Source organism: Panthera uncia, chromosome F2 (genome assembly GCF_023721935.1).
Source record: "Panthera uncia isolate 11264 chromosome F2, Puncia_PCG_1.0, whole genome shotgun sequence".
NCBI classification, from domain to species: domain Eukaryota; kingdom Metazoa; phylum Chordata; class Mammalia; order Carnivora; family Felidae; genus Panthera; species Panthera uncia.
This window is the reverse complement of record NC_064812.1, coordinates 26,456,926-26,475,436: the sequence shown is the minus strand read 5'-3', so window position 1 is coordinate 26,475,436 and position 18,511 is coordinate 26,456,926.

The window sequence follows — 18,511 nt, the reverse complement described above, 5'->3', positions numbered from 1 at the left end:
GGATTGGAAGAATAAATATTGTCAAAATGTCAATACTACCCAAAGCTATCTACACATTCAATGCAATCCCAATCAAAATTGCACCAGCATTCTTCTTGAAACTAGAACAAGCAATCCTAAAATTCATATGGAACCACAAAAGGCCCCGAATAGCCAAAGTAATTTTGAAGAAGAAGACCAAAGTAGGAGGCATCACAATCCCAGACTTTAGCCTCTACTACAAAGCTGTCATCATCAAGACAGCATGGTATTGGCACAAAAACAGACACATAGACCAATGGAATAGAATACAAACCCCAGAACTAGACCCACAAACGTATGGCCAACTCATCTTTGACAAAGCAGGAAAGAACATCCAATGGAAAAAAGACAGTCTCTTTAACAAATGGTGCTGGGAGAACTGGACAGCAACATGCAGAAGGTTGAAACTAGACCACTTTCTCACACCATTCACAAAAATAAACTCAAAATGGATAAAGGACCTGAATGTGAGACAGGAAACCATCAAAACTTTAGAGGAGAAAGCAGGAAAAGACCTCTCTGACCTCAGCCGTAGCAATCTCTTACTCGACACATCCCCAAAGGCAAGGGAATTAAAAGCAAAAATGAATTACTGGGACTTTATGAAGATAAAAAGCTTCTGCACAGCAAAGGAAACAACCAACAAAACTAAAAGGCAACTAACGGAATGGGAAAAGATATTTGCAAATGACATATCGGACAAAGGGCTAGTACCCAAAATCTATAAAGAGCTCACCAAACTCCACACCCGAAAAACAAATAACCCAGTGAAGAAATGGGCAGAAAACATGAATAGACACTTCTCTAAAGAAGACATCCGGATGGCCAACAGGCACATGAAAAGATGTTCAACGTCGCTCCTTATCAGGGAAATACAAATCAAAACCACACTCAGATATCACCTCACGCCAGTCAGAGTGGCCAAAATGAACAAATCAGGAGACTATAGATGCTGGAGAGGATGTGGAGAAACAGGAACCCTCTTGCACTGTTGGTGGGAATGCAAATTGGTGCAGCCGCTCTGGAAAGCAGTGTGGTGGTTCCTCAGAAAATTAAAAATAGACCTACCCTATGAGCCAGCAATAGCACTGCTAGGAATTTATCTAAGGGATACAGGAGTGCTGATGCATAGGGGCACTTGTACCCCAATGTTTATAGCAGCACTCTCAACAATAGCCAAATTATGGAAAGAGCCTAAATGTCCATCAACTGATGAATGGATAAAGAAATTGTGGTTTATATACACAATGGAATACTACGTGGCAATGAGAAAGAATGAAATATGGCCCTTTGTAGCAACATGGATGGAACTGGAGAGTGTGATGCTAAATGAAATAAGCCATACAGAGAAAGACAGATACCATATGGTTTCACTCTTATGTGGATCCTGAGAAACGTAACAGAAACCCATGGGGGATGGGAAGGAAATAAAAAAAAAAAAAAGAGGTTAGAGTGGGAGAGAGCCAAAGCATAAGAGGCTGTTAAAAACTGAGAACAAACTGAGGGTTGATGGGGGGTGGGAGGGAGGGGAGGGTGGGTGATGAGTATTGAGGAGGGCACCTTTTGGGATGAGCACTGGGTGTTGTATGGAAACCAATTTGACAATAAATTTCATATATTAAAAAAATAACAAAATAAGAGAGATAAAGAGTTACCCAGACAAATAAAAACTAAAGGAGTTTGTGACCCCTAAACTTCCCAACAAGATATATCAAAGAGGACTCTTTGAGTTGGAAAAAAGACCAAAGTGACAAAGACTAAAGAGAAATAAAGAAAATCTCTAGAAACAACAACTTAACAAGTAATACAATGACACTAAATTCATATCTATCAGTAATCACTCTGAATGTAATTGAACTAAATGCTTTAATGAAAAGACATAGGGTATCAAATAAACACACACACACACAACCAAAAAAAACCAAGACCCATCTATATGCTGCCTACAAGAGACTCATTTTAGACCTAAACACACTTGCAGATTGAAAGTGAAGTGATGGGGAACCATTTATTGTTTTAATGGATGTCAAAAGAAATCTGGAGTAGTTATACTTATATCAGATAAACCAGATTTTAAACCAAAGATTATAACAAAGGTAAAGAAGGGTACTATATCATATTAAAAGGGTCTACCCAACAAGAATTTCTAACAACTGTAAATATTTATGCCCCAACTTGAAACATCCAAATATATAAAACAATCACAAATATAATGAAACTAATTGATAATAATACTGTAATAGTAGGGGACTTTAACACCCTACTTACATCAATGGAGAGATCATCTAACCAAAAGTCAACAAGGAAACAATGGCTCTGAATGACACTCTGGACTAGATGGACTTAACATATATATACAGAATATTTCATCCTCAAGCAGCAGAATATACTCTTTTTGAGTGCATATGGGACATTCTCCAGAATAGATTTCATTCTGGATCACAAATCATGCCTCAACAAGTACAAAAAGATTGAAATGATATCATGCATATTTTCCAACCACAATGCTATGAAATTTGAAGTCAACCACAAGAAAAAAAATGGGAAAAACCATAAATACATGGAAGTTAAAGAATATCCTACTAAAGAAGTATTAGGTAACCAGAAAAGTAAAGATGAAATAATAAGATACATGGAAATAAATAAGAGTAAAAACACTATATTCCAAAACCTTTGGGATGCAGCAAAAGCAATCATAAGAGGGACGTTTATAGCAATTCAGGCCTACCTCGAGTAGTAAGAAAACTCTCATATACACAGCCTAACCTTACACCTAAGGAAGCTAGAAAAGAATAACAAATGAAGTCTAAAGCCAACAGCAGAAGGGAAACAATAAAGATTAGAACAGAAATAAATGATACAGAAGCAAACAGTAGAAGAGATCAGTTAAAACAGGAGCTGGTTCTTTGAAATAATTAACATAATTAATAAACCCCTAGCTATATTTATCAAAAAGAAAATTATAAGGACCCAAATAAATAAAATCACAAATGACACAGGAGAGATCACAATCAACACCACAGAAATACAAACAACTATAAGAGAATATTACTGGCATAATCTAAATTATATGCAACAAATTTGGCAAACTAAAAGAAATGGATAAAATCCTAGAAATATAAAAACTCCAAAACTGAAACAGAAAAAAAAAACAACAAAAACTTGAACAGACTGATAACCTACAATGAAATTAAATCAGCAACCAAAAATCTCCCAACAAATGAAAGTGCAAGGCCAGATGGCTTCCCTGGGGAATTCTACCAAACATTTATTTTAAAAACAAAATTATTTATTTATTTTGAGAGAGAGAGAGAGAGAGCGCGCATGTGCACAAGCGCCTGAGTAGGGAAGGGGCAGAGAGAGAATGTGCGTGCACCCAAGAGAGAATCTCAAGCAAGCTCCTCACCATCAACATGGAGCCTGATGCATGGCTCGACATGGGGCTCAAACCCACAAATCATGAGATTGTGACCTGAGCAGAAACCAAGAGTTAGATGCTCAACTGACTGAGCCACCTAGGCATCTACTAAACACTTTTTTAAAAAGGTAATATCTATTCTTCTCACACTGTTCAAAAAATAGAAATAGAAGGAAAACTTCCAAACTCATTTGAGGAGGCCAGCATTACCTTGGTTCCAAAACCAGAGGAAGACACCACTAAAAAGGAGAATTATAGGCCAAAACCCCTAATGATCAAAAATTCTCAACAAGATCACTGAATCCAATAGTACATTAAAATTGAATCCTACAGTACAATAAAAAGAATCATTCAGCATGATCAAGTGGAATTTATTCCTGGGTTCAAGTGTGGTTCAATATTAGCAAATCATTCAACATGATACACCACATTAATAACAGAAAGGGTAAGAACCAGATGATCTTGTCAATAGATGGCAGAAGAGACTTTTGACAAAATACAGCATACATTCTTAATAATAAAAAAAAAACCTCAACAAAGTAGAGACAGAGGGAACATACCTCAACATCATAAAGGACAGATACAAAAGACCTACAGCTAATATCCTAAATGGGGAAAAACTGAGAGCTTTACCTCTATGGTCAGGAACAAAACAGGGATGTCCACTCTCACCATTGTTATTTAAAATAGTTCAAGAAGTCCTAGCCTCAGCAATCAGACAACAAAAACAAATAAAAGTTATCCATATCAGCAAGGAGGAAGTCAAACTTTCACTATTCACAGAGGAAATGATACTCTATTTAGAAAACTAAAAGACTCCACCAAAAATTCGTAGAACTGATACATGAATTCAGTAAAGTTGCAGGATACAATATCATCATACAGAAACCAGTTGCATTCTATAAACCAATAATGAAGCAGTAGAAAAAGAAATCAAGAAATTGAACCCACTTACAATTGTACCCAAAACTATGAGATACCTAGGAATACATCTAACCAGAGGTAAAATATATGTACTCTGAAAACTATAGAACACTTATAAAACAAATTGAAGATGACACAAAGAAATGGATAAACATTCCATGCTCATGGATTAGAAGAACAAATATTGTTAAAATGTCTATACTGCCCAAAGCAATCTATACATAACTGCAATCCCTATCAAAATAACAGCAGTATGTTTTATAGAGCCAGAACAAACAATCCTAAAACTTGTATGGAACCTCAAATAACATCAATTTACTGGGAAATCCCAAATTTTTATCTGCATCCTAGGCTTCTTATTTCAACTCCAGTTTCATTTATCCAAAAGCCTATCCAATATCTCCAACACCGTTTGGACAACAAATACATTTCAAACTTCACATGTCAATATCAAAAGCTTATTGTTCCTTCCAAAGTCTTTTTTTTTCTTCTTCAATCTTCCTCTGTTTAGTCCATGGCAGCAGCATCCTTTCAGGTCCTCAAGCCTTAGTCATTAGCGACCCCTCTCTTCTTCACACTCACTGTAAAATCCATCACAAAGGACTCTACTAGAATACTTTAAAAATACTTCAGATATCTCATAATTTTTTACTATTAACTGCTACCACTTTGTACTAATGTAACATCAAATAACTTGCATTATTGCAATAAGTTCCCTGCTTCTATCATTGCATCTGTAAAATCTTTTCTCATCACAGCAGAGTGATCGTTTTATGATGTAATTCAAATCCTGGCACTCTTCAGTTTGAAACGTTCCAATGGCTTTCTCCTTCACTAAGTAAATGCCAAATTCAAAACTATTGCATAGAAGGCTATATATATGAACTGAAACTGCCACCTCTCTAATTTCTGTCACTATTTTCCCTGTCACTCACTCCATTCTAGCCACACTGGCTACCTTTTTAAAAAAATATGTGAGTCTTGTATATTCTAGCTTTTTCTTGAATACCTAAGTCATGATCAAGGCCATTGCTTTGAATACATGGAAAGCTCCTCCATCAGTGTTCACGTGCATTGCGTCCTCACCAATGTCATGTCTAGTGGGCTTCTTTGACCACATTAGATAAAATGTGAAGAACCTCCCTTCATTTTCAGCACTTCTCAGAGTCCTCCATTATACCTACCAGCATCTCATATAATGTGTAGCCCTTTCCCCCTCAATTATTTGTCTCCACCACTAGACTGAGCATAGGGATTTGAAACTCTTAGGTTCATTGTTATCCTCAGGACATGGTGCACTATTTGACACACAGTAAATATTTAATAAAAATGAGTAAATGAAGTTGCTGAATTTGAAATATATCATTCAGAGAGAGCAAAATAAGCATGGACTTACAGAAAAGAGAGGTGTATATGAAAATTCTGAGAAATTAAACAGAGTTTTCAATTGATTGAACTCATCATCAGAGCTTTGTTTTACCTGTATGGCACTGTGTTCAAATTATGAGAACATTTTATCTTACAAATGGTAATTTCATACACTTTGGCTTATTATGTTATTTCAGTGTTTGGTGGTTAATTACTACGAATAATATTATATGTATGTTTATAGTCCGTAGCATATCTACCATGTGTCAGGAATTGTACTGAACATTCCTTACTCACCACTTCAAAATCCTCTCATTCCAAACTCTTACTCCCGCCATGCCTGAAGCAACCAGTTTCAGGCAGAAACTGGTTTTGCGTGGGGTGTTAAGGAAATTATGTGCATTCATGCAAGTACAAGGTGAGGTGAGGGAGTGAACACTGGAGGGAAAGTCCATGGTCAGTAAGGAATTAGAACTGATGGATATGGGTTTCATCCTTTTGTTCTCTGGGTAATAAACTCTAAAATGCATTTAATAAGGGTTCTCAGAATGTACCAATGCAAGCAAACACCAGTGACCCATGGCAGTAGTGAACTCAGAAGTGCACTCTTGTTTTGGTGATCTCCTTTGTTTCACTTCCCTGTCTTGCATTTCTGCTTCATGCATTCAAGAATTCATTTCAGTTCCTGCCTGGAGGGAGCTCAAGCCTGGAACTGTATTAAAGATTTCTAAATACTTTAATTATATTCCTTTGGAAACTTACTATTAGGTATTATTACAACTTTCATTTTTCAAAGGAAGAAAATGAGGCTCACTAAATTAGCATATCTTGCAAAGATAAAAGAGTCAGAATTGAAGTCATTCTTGTCTGACTGTAAATCCATGTTCTCCCGATGGAGTAGAAAGACTGAAACTAGTGAGTTAATAGAACTCAGAACTCATGATGCTTTTTAAATTAAAAAATTACATTAAAATGTAAAATGGATAGGATACAAAGTTCATAATGTGCAAAAAATAATATTACAGGATAATTCATCAAAAAAAACTTCAAAAGAAAATATGTAGTAGTCTTGTATTTTATTATAAGGTACCATAACAAAAATGTAATGTCTTACCTGTGTTAACTTGTGAACATGTGATAGATATTTTCTTTGCTTTGTCCGTCTCTGACTTGCAATGTATTCCTGGGAGGCTCATCCGTTATGAACAGCCAACCAGGCTCCTTTGCCTTCTGGTTACAATTTCAGCTAGTGGGAGGAATTAGCAGAACATAGGACGGGCTAGAGTATGGCCAGTGTATGTACTGCCTAGGTTTCCTTCACTGCTTCTAGGGAATATTGCAACTGTTGTACGTAGTTCTTTTTGACTCGTGGGATGCTCTCTTACCCCTTGTTCATTCAGGGTCATTAGCCCTTGGGTACTACACACCTCTCTTTAATGGTTTTCTTAACTTCACCCACAAGTTTATAATTAGCTTCTTTATTAAATTCTTCTTAATTATCCCATTTTTGAGTATGCCATCTGTTTCCTCCTGGGATTCTAGATCATACAAGAGATAACAAAAATGATCAAAAAATATAATATTCTTAAGCAAGAAGTGGTTAAAAGTAATTAGGGACAGGTTGTCCATCAGGGAGGGGGGAAGATACAGTAATTATTGGGGAGATTGGTAGCTACACATTAAAGAGGAGGAAAAAAAATATGCATTATTTACGGACCAGAGGAGACTCCTACAGTGTAAACTTAGGAATGGAAAAAATTATAAACTAATTAACTTACTAAAAGTGTTTGGTATGTATGTTTTGTAAAACAAATACATGATCCAACTCTCAATGGTATTGGTCATTACTGGACAGAATGTTCACTATAGTGGCTCCCATACTCAAGAAAATGTCAACCATGACCTGTGGATTATATTGATCATATCCTTGATGTAAACTGGCATAGGCTTTAACCTCAGAGATGTTTACTGTAAGTTGTATGGTTTAGAATTCGAAATCACGTTTAGAGAAAAAAGTATTCTTCTTAGTACATATAGGTTTTTATTAAAAAGATTCAATTCTACATAGACTTCCCATAAAATTGGAATCTAAAGTTAAATTTTATGGATATAAATCCATGAAATCTAATCTTAATAAAGAAATTTTCAGAAACTGCTTCAGGACTAGAGATTTATATAGCTGTAGAATAGAAGATTAATGTAGTAGAAAGTCTGAAGTACGCTTACTGCATTTCCTTCGCTTTTTAGATTTGGTTTTCAGCCTATTGCCTGGCAATTTTGTATTATCTCTCTTCAAATTTCTCTTCTTCTATTATTTTCACCTTAAAAATGGTAACTGTTTTAGTCCTTATTTTTCGTTAGTAATAAATAAGTCTCTCCATAACTTTTAAAACTGGTGTAAGCTTCAAAATATGAGACTTTCTGATTGTGGTCTCTCCTAATTCTTATTAGAAAGAGCCCTTGCTCACAAGAAGATAGGAAAGTTTCCACTTTGGCATTTTAGATAAGCATGTTTCATATGACCCAGCATGAATTCTTGTAAGCATAACCAGAGCAACACAATAGATTGAATAGTACATCCACTGCTCCTGCCTGTTATCCGAATCTCCTTAACATTTTTTTGTTACTGTCTTGATGAGTCCTCCTTTTTTGCACTATGCTTCTTTATTTTTATACTTTGTAAAGAAAATTGAACAGAATTTTCCCCTAGATATTGTAGTTTTAAATGATTCTGTACTGAAAATTATAACATACCTAAAGAAACATACGCAGAATGACATATCTCAGAGGGAATACCTATATTACTTTCCCTGGGAGCAAGAAATAGAATATTTCTAGTATTCTCCCAAACCTTTTTTCTTCCTTCCACTTGCTATTTCCTCTCTCCCTTACTAAAATATTAGAGTCAATATACATTTTGGACTGATCATTCCTCCCTTTCTTTTAAATTCTTCTCCCTAAACTTGTATAACTAATCACATAGTTATGTTTCATACACCTTTATTTTAGGGGGAACATCATACAGGATATATTCTTAGTTCATGGTTTTTTGCTCAATATTATTTTACTAGATTCATGCATGGCATCGAATATAGTTATAGGGAGTTCATTTCCATGGCTATATGATATTTCATGTTTGAATTTATTCTATTTTTAATATATAATGCCAACATTTCCCCCCCAAATGATGGCTTCAATATTCACTCTCACAAGTAGTATGGAAAAGCATCTCCTTTACAGTTGGTCCTGGGATAGAATTTATAAATGAGATGAACTCATGTATGCATTAGCAGGTAGAAGTAAAGCATAAATCACTATTCTGGGGAAATTATGGCAGTTCTTCCAATTATCCAGTGATAGTCTTTCATCCCTATACTATCCAACTCTTATACATTTGGGTAAGCCATCATTCTATATTGGCTACCTAAATCATTTTATACAGTTCACTGTATTGATGCCAGACCTGAAAATTAAGCTATTATGTTCCATAGACTGACAAGGATAGTAGATATAAAAAAAGAAAGAAAAGAGCACTTGTGAAATAGTAACAAGAAAAATGAAAGAGTTGGTGGCTAATTAGGCATGATAAACTAAAGAAAGGGAATGTTTGTTACCAGTGATTCTGGGTTCCCAGATTAAGTGACAGAATGTGATGCCATCATAACCAGAGAGAAGTCGAGGGAGTGTCTTATGTTGAGGATGGCATATTCAGATTGAACATTTTTAAGAATGTTAAAGGGAAGCAGGAAATAGGAGAAAATGAACAATAAACATTGAGAATATGGGAGCTGGTTGAGATTACCAGTGAATTTGGGGAGCACTTTGAAGGTTGTCATGCTTTTCAGAGAGATCACTACCTCACAGTTAAATAGAAACAGTCAAAATAACTCTTTATATACCAAATATGTACACAGATTTGTATAGCAAACATCAAATATTGTAGCTGATATTATATTGCAATCCTTGTAGCCAGGCAATTTCATAAGTGATTTGTTGCACTCTATGACATCAGTATGTATCACATAGCTGTGCTGTCTTAAACCATAGATTGACAACTTCTTGAGTGCAGACATGATAATTTATGTATTGTTAGCTTCCTAACAGTATCCAGTACATAGCTAATATTTCTCAAATATCTGCTTAGTTAAAGAAGGAAACAATAGATGAATAAGGGAGAGGTAGATAAATGTGGTAGTATCATTATTCCGTGTGTAACTGAATAAACACATCTTTCCAATTTATATAAAATATATGGGAGTGAGTTGTCAAAGAGATTGCCTTGCTCTTTGGAGCTTGAGGTCAAAAGCATTGTCAACTGAAATGTCCTGGGGATCGGAGATGAAAGTGATCAGAGACCGCTGATGTGAGATGGAGCAAATACTTTTACGTAAACCCAGATCACGTTGTCATGATAGTAAGGTTTAGAGGCTGCTGGTGGTTGTGTTCCATCATTAACCTAACCAAAAAATTAAAAAAAAACCAAACAAACAGAAAAGACCGTTTTGAAAGAATAAAAGAGGCAAAAATTCAAGGAACTACAGACAAGAGTGAGAAAAAATGATCAGCCTGCCATACCATAGACCTCTGTTTCTGTTCTTGACACCCAACTTCATCTCTGATCAGTGTTAACACCTTGTGAAAAGAGTGTTACGTCTGGAATTTAAACCCTGCAATTGAGTCCCCATTCTGTAATTTATCAGTAATTATTTTTGTTTTCTTCAAATTCCTATATGTCAAAGACAGAGAATAATGCCTATATCATAGAATTGTTTTTAAACTTAAAAAAAACAATAAGAATATTTTTAAATTATGGTTACTGTAAAAAGGAAAGTTGTAACTATTTTATGATAATGTTAATTTACCCCAGAATGTGACAATACTTCAAATACAGCAAGACTGATTACAAATTAAGAAAAAATAAGGTGCTAAGCACTATTTGATTGGATTCAGATTGAGGCAAGAGAAGGCAAAGAAATTAAGGAGAAGACAAAAAGAATACAGTTCTTGACTTGGCAATATTACAAGATTCTGGTTAACAAAGGGTTGTACAGGGATTCCTACTACTGATCTAATAACATTGTTTTGCAACTTTACTTAGAAGCACGATTTATAGATGATTACCCTGCCTCAAGGAATAAAGATTACATTCCCCAGCCTCCTTTCTTACAGTGGTGGCCAAGAGACATAAACAAAATTTGTTAGGAAATAAAACTTAACACATTTGAGGTGTTCCTTCATCACTCCTTCCTATAGGCTGAAATGCAAATGCAACAGAAGGAATGCTGGCAGCCATCTTGGGTGATGACATCAATAAGAAAATGAAAATTAGGGTTAAGGATGCTAGACTAGATACAGAAAAACACAGCACCCTCGTGATTATGGAGTCACCAAATCAACAGAAAAACAGGTACCTCCGGACTTCTTCAATGGGAGAGATAAATAAGCTTCTATTCACTTAAACTACTGTAACCATTATTTTATTAACAAACTTAACACTGATGCTATAGCATATTATATCCAAATGCCCAAAGATTGATTAGTAGTGCACGTTCTAAAATCTAAAATCTACATAACTTAGATCAGATTACTGCCACTTAACCAGTCAACTTTATAAAGGGAGGATCTATTTTATAAAATTATTCTTCTGATGCTAATCATATGGAAGGAGATGGCAAAAATTGTGTGAAAATCTGGGGATGAGGCAGGCAACAGAAGATGACAAATACAATTTTTCCAAAATATCCTCTTTCTTTGAGTGACCTTTGATATTTTTAATCATAAACTCTATTTTCCAGTATTACCTTTACATGTGAGTCATGGTTAATAAGTGAAAATTGTGTGAGAAATATTGTAGAACTTTAAAGAATAAAATTTACTTCAGATCAAGATGCTAAGAATTACATTGTGTTGTCTGATCTTTTCTGTGTGCAGTGTGAAATGAAGTATGGCGGGTAGTTTTAATTTCACATAATAAATATGCCACGTTGGATTTAAAAACTGCATAACATGGGGGCGCCTGGGTGGCGCAGTCGGTTAAGCGTCCGACTTCAGCCAGGTCAGGATCTCACGGTCCGTGAGTTCGAGCCCCGCGTCAGGCTCTGGGCTGATGGCTCGGAGCCTGGAGCCTGTTTCCGATTCTGTGTCTCCCTCTCTCTCTGCCCCTCCCCCGTTCATGCTCTGTCTCTCTCTGTCCCAAAAGTAAATAAAAAAAAAAACAAAAAACAAAAAACAAACAAAAAAAAAACTGCATAACATGAATGATAAATATGTTATTAAGAAATGACTGGACTTTGATATTACAGTTGAGTTAGAACCATGTGACTCATTAACTTTTCTTTATAAATTCATACAATTGTCCTGACAAGGCATCTATTTCTAAATGCAACATACGCTTGTTAATAAAGTGTTTACAACCATCATTTTGTCATAAAATCAAAGAAAAAGGATATTTACTTGGCAGATGGTGCAATCATAACATTTCATTGGTTTATAATACCAAAGTTTGTTTAATTTATATTGTCAACTTTTTTTATCACTTTGTGAATAAATTAAAAATTATTTAAATGTGAAATTTAAGAATATTTACCCCAAACTGTAGATTAAGCTAATTAAAATAATGTAGAACATATTTTAGTTTCTACATAAATTAGCTCCCTTAAAAGACTACATATTAAGATAGGTAGAGCAACATTAAAATGATTTCTTGCATAATCTGTTTTTTGATTTTTGACATGGGATCTATTCTATAAACTAGAGGTTGTTAAGAAAATGCATGCAGAAACTTTCCATTTAATGCTAAGGAAGAAGGAAATTCATATTAATATCTTAGTAAACAAGATGCTAGGCAGTGGAATATAAAGAGAAGTTCTCAGGGTGAATGTTGAAAAACAAATCCTAGTCACATTTCTGTATTCAGTCTATGACCTTGGGAAATTCACTAAATCTTAGTATATGTCAGTTTTCTCTTGCATAAAGGAAAGTTAATTTTTTCTGACTTCACATGAATAGTGTGAAGACAAAAGTGGGCTAATGGGCAGTACATTAAAGAAATTTAGAAATTTCTAAGGATAGAAATAACCCAATACATAGAAATTAACCACACTTTTTCAAACTTAGTTGTGTAATATTTCAGGTATTTTTAGCAGAATTCAGGGCATCTGACACAAGGTAAAAAGAATGAATTAATGTTACTGAATTTTGAGGAATATAAATTTTTAACTTTCACATGCTATTCTACTCAATCAACCTATAGTATGTTTAGCATGAAGTTTTTATGTTGTTTTGCTTTTTTGTTTGAAAACATTGGGTAGAATATGCTTTAAAACACTCAAAAATCATGAGAATTCTCTTTACCCATAAATGAAAGTAGATAGATCCTTATTTAACAATGACATTTTTAGTTTTTTTCCATATTTTCGTGGATATTGAATAAATTCTTAAAAACAAAACAAAACAAAACAAAACTCTGGGCCAAACAGGCACAAGACTAGAAATAATATTAATACATTTTAAATATATTACAGTGTTATAGAAAACATGCAATACAATTATAATCTGCATCATATAAGAATGGATTAAATTAGATGTCTATTTGAAACTGTAGAAGAAAATACTAACAATTTTTCCGTCTTCAGAATTGAAGACTTTGCCCTTCAAAATACTCTATTAAGGAAATGAAAAGAAAAACCACAGATTGGGAGAAAATATCTACACATCACACACCTAAAAAAGGATTTATAAATAAAACATTAAAAAACCCTACCAAAAACTCAAATAATGTTCATAAAAATAATGTTCATAAAAATTTTATTTATAAAACTCCAACACTAGAAGAACAAAAAATACCTTTTATATATGAATGACTAAACAGACTCTGGTACATGTATGTAATGGTATTCTATTCACCAATAAAAGGGAGTGATTTACTGAAACACAGAAATATAGGTGAATCTCAAATGCATTATCGTTAGTGATAGAAGCCTATTTCTAAAGGATACATACTCTATGATATTTTCATTATATGTCATCCCTCAAAAGGCTAAACTATACAGACAGAAAGCAGATGATTGGTTGCCAGATACTATAGACTCACTGCTTATGTTCCCCCAACAAAACATATGTTGAAACCTACTCCCCAATGTGGTGGTGTTTGGAGGTGGGGCCTTTGGGAAGTGATTAGGTCACGAGGTGAAGCCCTCATGAATGGGGTTAGTGCCTGCAAAAGAGACCCCTGAAAGCTCCCTTGCTCCTTCCAACATGCAAGGATAAAATGAACAGGTTGTTGTGTATGAACCAACAAAGGGGCCCTCACGAGACACCAAATCGGCTAGCTCCCAGTCTCTGTACCATGAGAAATAAACTTCTGCTGTTTATAAGCCACTCTATAGTATTTTTGTTACAGCAGCCCAAACATTTCAAGACATCAGGTATTGTAAATAATTGTAGGTATGATCTACAGAGGGGAACAACAGAATTTTAGGAGGATTTATAGAATTGCTTTATATTTTGACTGTGATGATAGTTATGTGATTATGAGATTTTTCAAAACTTATAGAATTCTATGCTTAAACAGTAATTTTTCTGTATGTCATCTGTAGCTTAATTTTTTCCAATGGAGGAAAAAATAACAGCATTTATTTAAATTGATCCAGAAAATTTAAGTCTAAATATTCATATCTTTCACCTACTTGTTCTAGTAGTACCTTTCAAAATCTTCAAACTGTAATTCTTATTTCAAATAATGGTATTTCAGGTTATCTTACAGTGCCTATGCTTTTCTTTCTGTGTTATCTTCTGAAATCTCAAGGCCCTCATGTCATTCTGTCCTTTCTGATTTCATACTTACTTCTATTTCTTTCTCCCTCTTATTTCTGCTACTTACTAAGATAGATATTCTTATCTTCAGAATCATTAGTGTCCTATTTTTTCCCTTTTTCTGACATTTCTGAAAGTATTGAGGCAATATAAAATCACATTATTTTCCTGGCAATTATACCACATTTCTGGCACAATACAATATATAGGCAACTAAAATCTCCAAAGCTATTATCACATATAATTAGTAATAAATGGATCTCTCTTGCCTTTTTCCTGAAGTTTATTTTTCCAACCTGAGGGGGAAGAGCAAAGTGTGCATGTGTGTGTGTGTGTGTGTGTGTGTGTGTGTGTGTGTGTAAAATCCCTATTTAATTTCCATTTGATTACTTTTACTATGTTGTTTTTTTCTTGTTTTGCAATACTAATTTTATCAATAAGCACATTATCTTAAGGTTAATGTGTGTCCTGAAAGTATCTGAAGCATTCATCTACTTTCTTGTTCAAGCTCATGGATAAATGTATCAAATGCAGAGAGAAGCAGAATTCTATTCTATTACCATTCAGGCATCCTAAAGTAGCTGATTGGCTCGATTTATTTATTAAACTTAATGAAAATATAAAATATTGTGTCATTTTCTTCTCTCTGCACAAAAATATATTTGGCTTAGGAAATAAATAGTAAATTTAGGAAACCTCTTATATCTATTTGCATATCACTTCTGTCAGAATACCCTTCTGTAATGAGAAATATTTTGAAAATCCTTGTTGAAATATGGGTACATCATGTCTACTTTATGTTTCAGATTTATCAGCCCTATATCTTTATCAAGAAATGGGGGTAAAAGATAGAATTATGTTAGTCTCTAATTGTCTCTCCAGGTCTATTCTTTTTTTTTTTTTTTTTTAATTTTTTTTTCAACGTTTATTTATTTTTGGGACAGAGAGAGACAGAGCATGAACAGGGGAGGGGCAGAGAGAGAAGGAGACACAGAATCGGAAACAGGCTCCAGGCTCTGAGCCATCAGCCCAGAGCCTGACGCGGGGCTCGAACTCACGGACCGGACCGTGAGATCGTGACCTGGCTGAAGTCGGACGCTTAACCGACTGCGCTGCCCAGGCGCCCCTCTCCAGGTCTATTCTTAACTCCTCTCCACTGTTCCCTGTGCCTTAAGGGGCTTTCATGTAGAAACCGCATTGCCTCCAGATAGCCTGTTCTTAACAATAAGCTACATTTCCCATAGGGACAAGATAAGAGGTAGGTTCTGAGAACTGGAGTACTCATTTGGAAGAAAGCAGGAAGTTTGACTTGATGGTGTCTCCTACAATTCTCCTTGAGGTCAGAGCGTGTTTTATTGTTGGTAATAGTGCTGAACCTGTATCTGGAAGCAAAGTGATCCACTGATGAAAAGATGAGGACAGTAGCAAAAAAAGCAAAGGACATAATGACAAAACCATTTAAAAACAATAACTTCGATGATTTCAAGTATCCAGTTATTTTCCAGTATCAGTTTACATTTCATCATTTCCCACATTTCAGCATAAAAATAATGAGCCCTGATTTAATTAACCTTTGCATTGTACCATGATTTTAATATAAATATCACTTGTGAACCTCATTACAGTCTTGGAAGTTCTGTGTCATCAAATTCGCCTTTCAGATTAGGAAACACAAAGTTAGAATGGACCACAAGCTGTCTAAAAGCACGGGGCTAGTGAGCCAGTCCTCCATTCCCACCATATCTCATTCCAAAACCAGTTTGCTTTCAGTTTTCCCATTTGGCAATTTCAGCTAGGTTCCTTTATTAAAACCCATTCCTCTAAAGCTTGATCACAAACATTGGAAGCTGTGGACACAAACCCAGGGAAATAGGTATTTCAGGAAAAATTGAATTAGGGTTATGATTTATTAAAATTATTTAATCCAATTGCATCCTTTAAAACTACTGATTTTTACAATTCATAAGGAACCTATTTTAGCAAGACACTAGATATAACACAGTGTAATTTGAGATCTCCTCAGGGACCTGGAAGTCTTTTTCTCTTGACTATACTCTGCCTTTCCTACTATCTTATGAACTTCAGGAAAGAGAAGGAAAATGCCATTTCCTTCCTTTGTATCCTTCCGAATGTGTCTACCACAGTATTATTCACACTGTGGGTAACCAATTTATTTTGCTGACTGAAAGAACATATCATTATATAATAAAAGTTTCCTTTCTTCATAGCAATTAAAGAATTCATAAAAATTGTCATGAAGCTTCCAAATAAGACCTGCTTAGTAATGATAATTAGTAATAGAAATCATTAGTTATTACATGATGCAGGGAATACTAATGAAGAGAAAGCATATTTTCACTAATCTGCTTTCTGAAATGCTCTTGGTAATAAGTGTTAGAATGGGGTCAAAGTCATTTTCCTTATTTGAAATGGAAAGGTAATTCTAATGTTTTGAAATGAAAGCTTTGCAATCTGCCAGGAATTTTAATTTCTAAGCTGACAGTGTTTGAGCACTTAGATCCGATAACAACTGTTATAATGCACATTCCATTCTTCTACCAGTCGCTTGCTCTTCCTACAAGTTAAAAGTGAAAGATGGGTAACAGTAATGTGAAAAATGAATTGCAACCTTGAACTTTGATCAAATTTCAATGTTATCAAATTATGTTAAATTGACACATTGATGACAACGTTCCATATTTCCACATCTGATATTGTTCTGCTCAAAAGCTATTTTCTTCTAAAAGGGAAAGGAAAAGGAAGTGGTTTAATTTAATTGAAATAACTGTTAAAAGTAATCAATAGTGCTCTGGTTGTTGATATATTTAAAAATTGGGAATGCCTTTCTATCTGTAGAGACTGCAGCAAATTAGATGTTGGGAATGGAATATGAAATGGTTTGTAGATCCCTTTACTAAAAGCCAACTCATGAAAATTAATCTACTAATAAAACCAAATAAAAACAATGGAACAAAGATCACAGGGAGAGGAAATGACTACATAAATATTTGAAACCTGTTGGATATATTTGATTATGTTTAATACCAGTTGGCTAAAACTTTGGCCTGTTTTGAGAATTCAAAAATAAGGAGAAGAAGGAATTGGCAGATGTGACAGTGAGGGAGAAACAATTTTCGATGGTTTGTAGGCTAGGGTATAGAGTAAGGGAGTTCAAACAGAAATACCAGAAAGCAACTGCAGTGAGCAGGTATGAGGGATCTCTCTTGTTTACATATTTTAGGATCGTGAAAAAGGATTGGCTGCTCTGCTGCAGCTCTTACACCTGGAGAAGCCCCAGAAGTACGGGAGAGAGAAACTGATGGGTTAGAATTCCTCTTTTTCTGCCCCTCAAGTGCAGAAAGAGCCTCCAAGAGCACTAGTGTTCTTAGCAGAAGTGAGGCTTTGGACACCTTACTTAGATAATGTGCAGGGTTCTTCACTCTAAGTTGCAAGTCAGGAGTGGCTTTCAATTCCAGGAAGTGATTCAAGAGAAAACTTTGAAACTCAGAAGTGAATCTAGTTTTGCATCATTTATAACAGGTTGAAATAAGCAGTTATTTCACACTCTTCCATAGTCTAGAAATATCTAAATGTATCTGACTTTATATTATTTCACCATCTGCATGGACTCCTGAATGTTTACTGTATAAATGCAATACCACTCACCAAGCCGATCCCCAATGAGCTCCAGTGTTTCACACCTTGTACCTTGAACATCCTTTTACTTCTCTGCCTGACACACACTATCCCCAGTCACTTGCTGGGAAGATTTATAATTATCTGTTGTTTCTTATCAATTATCATCCAGATACAAGAATATTAGTGGTTGGCTTAGATGCATGTTAGATTTTTTTGGCAAGGCTACCTTATAAATAATGATGTTGTCTTCCATCATGTGATTAATAATGTCAAACTCTCTCTTTTCATTCTGTTAAATACTATTAGGACTTTTAAGAATTTTGGTGG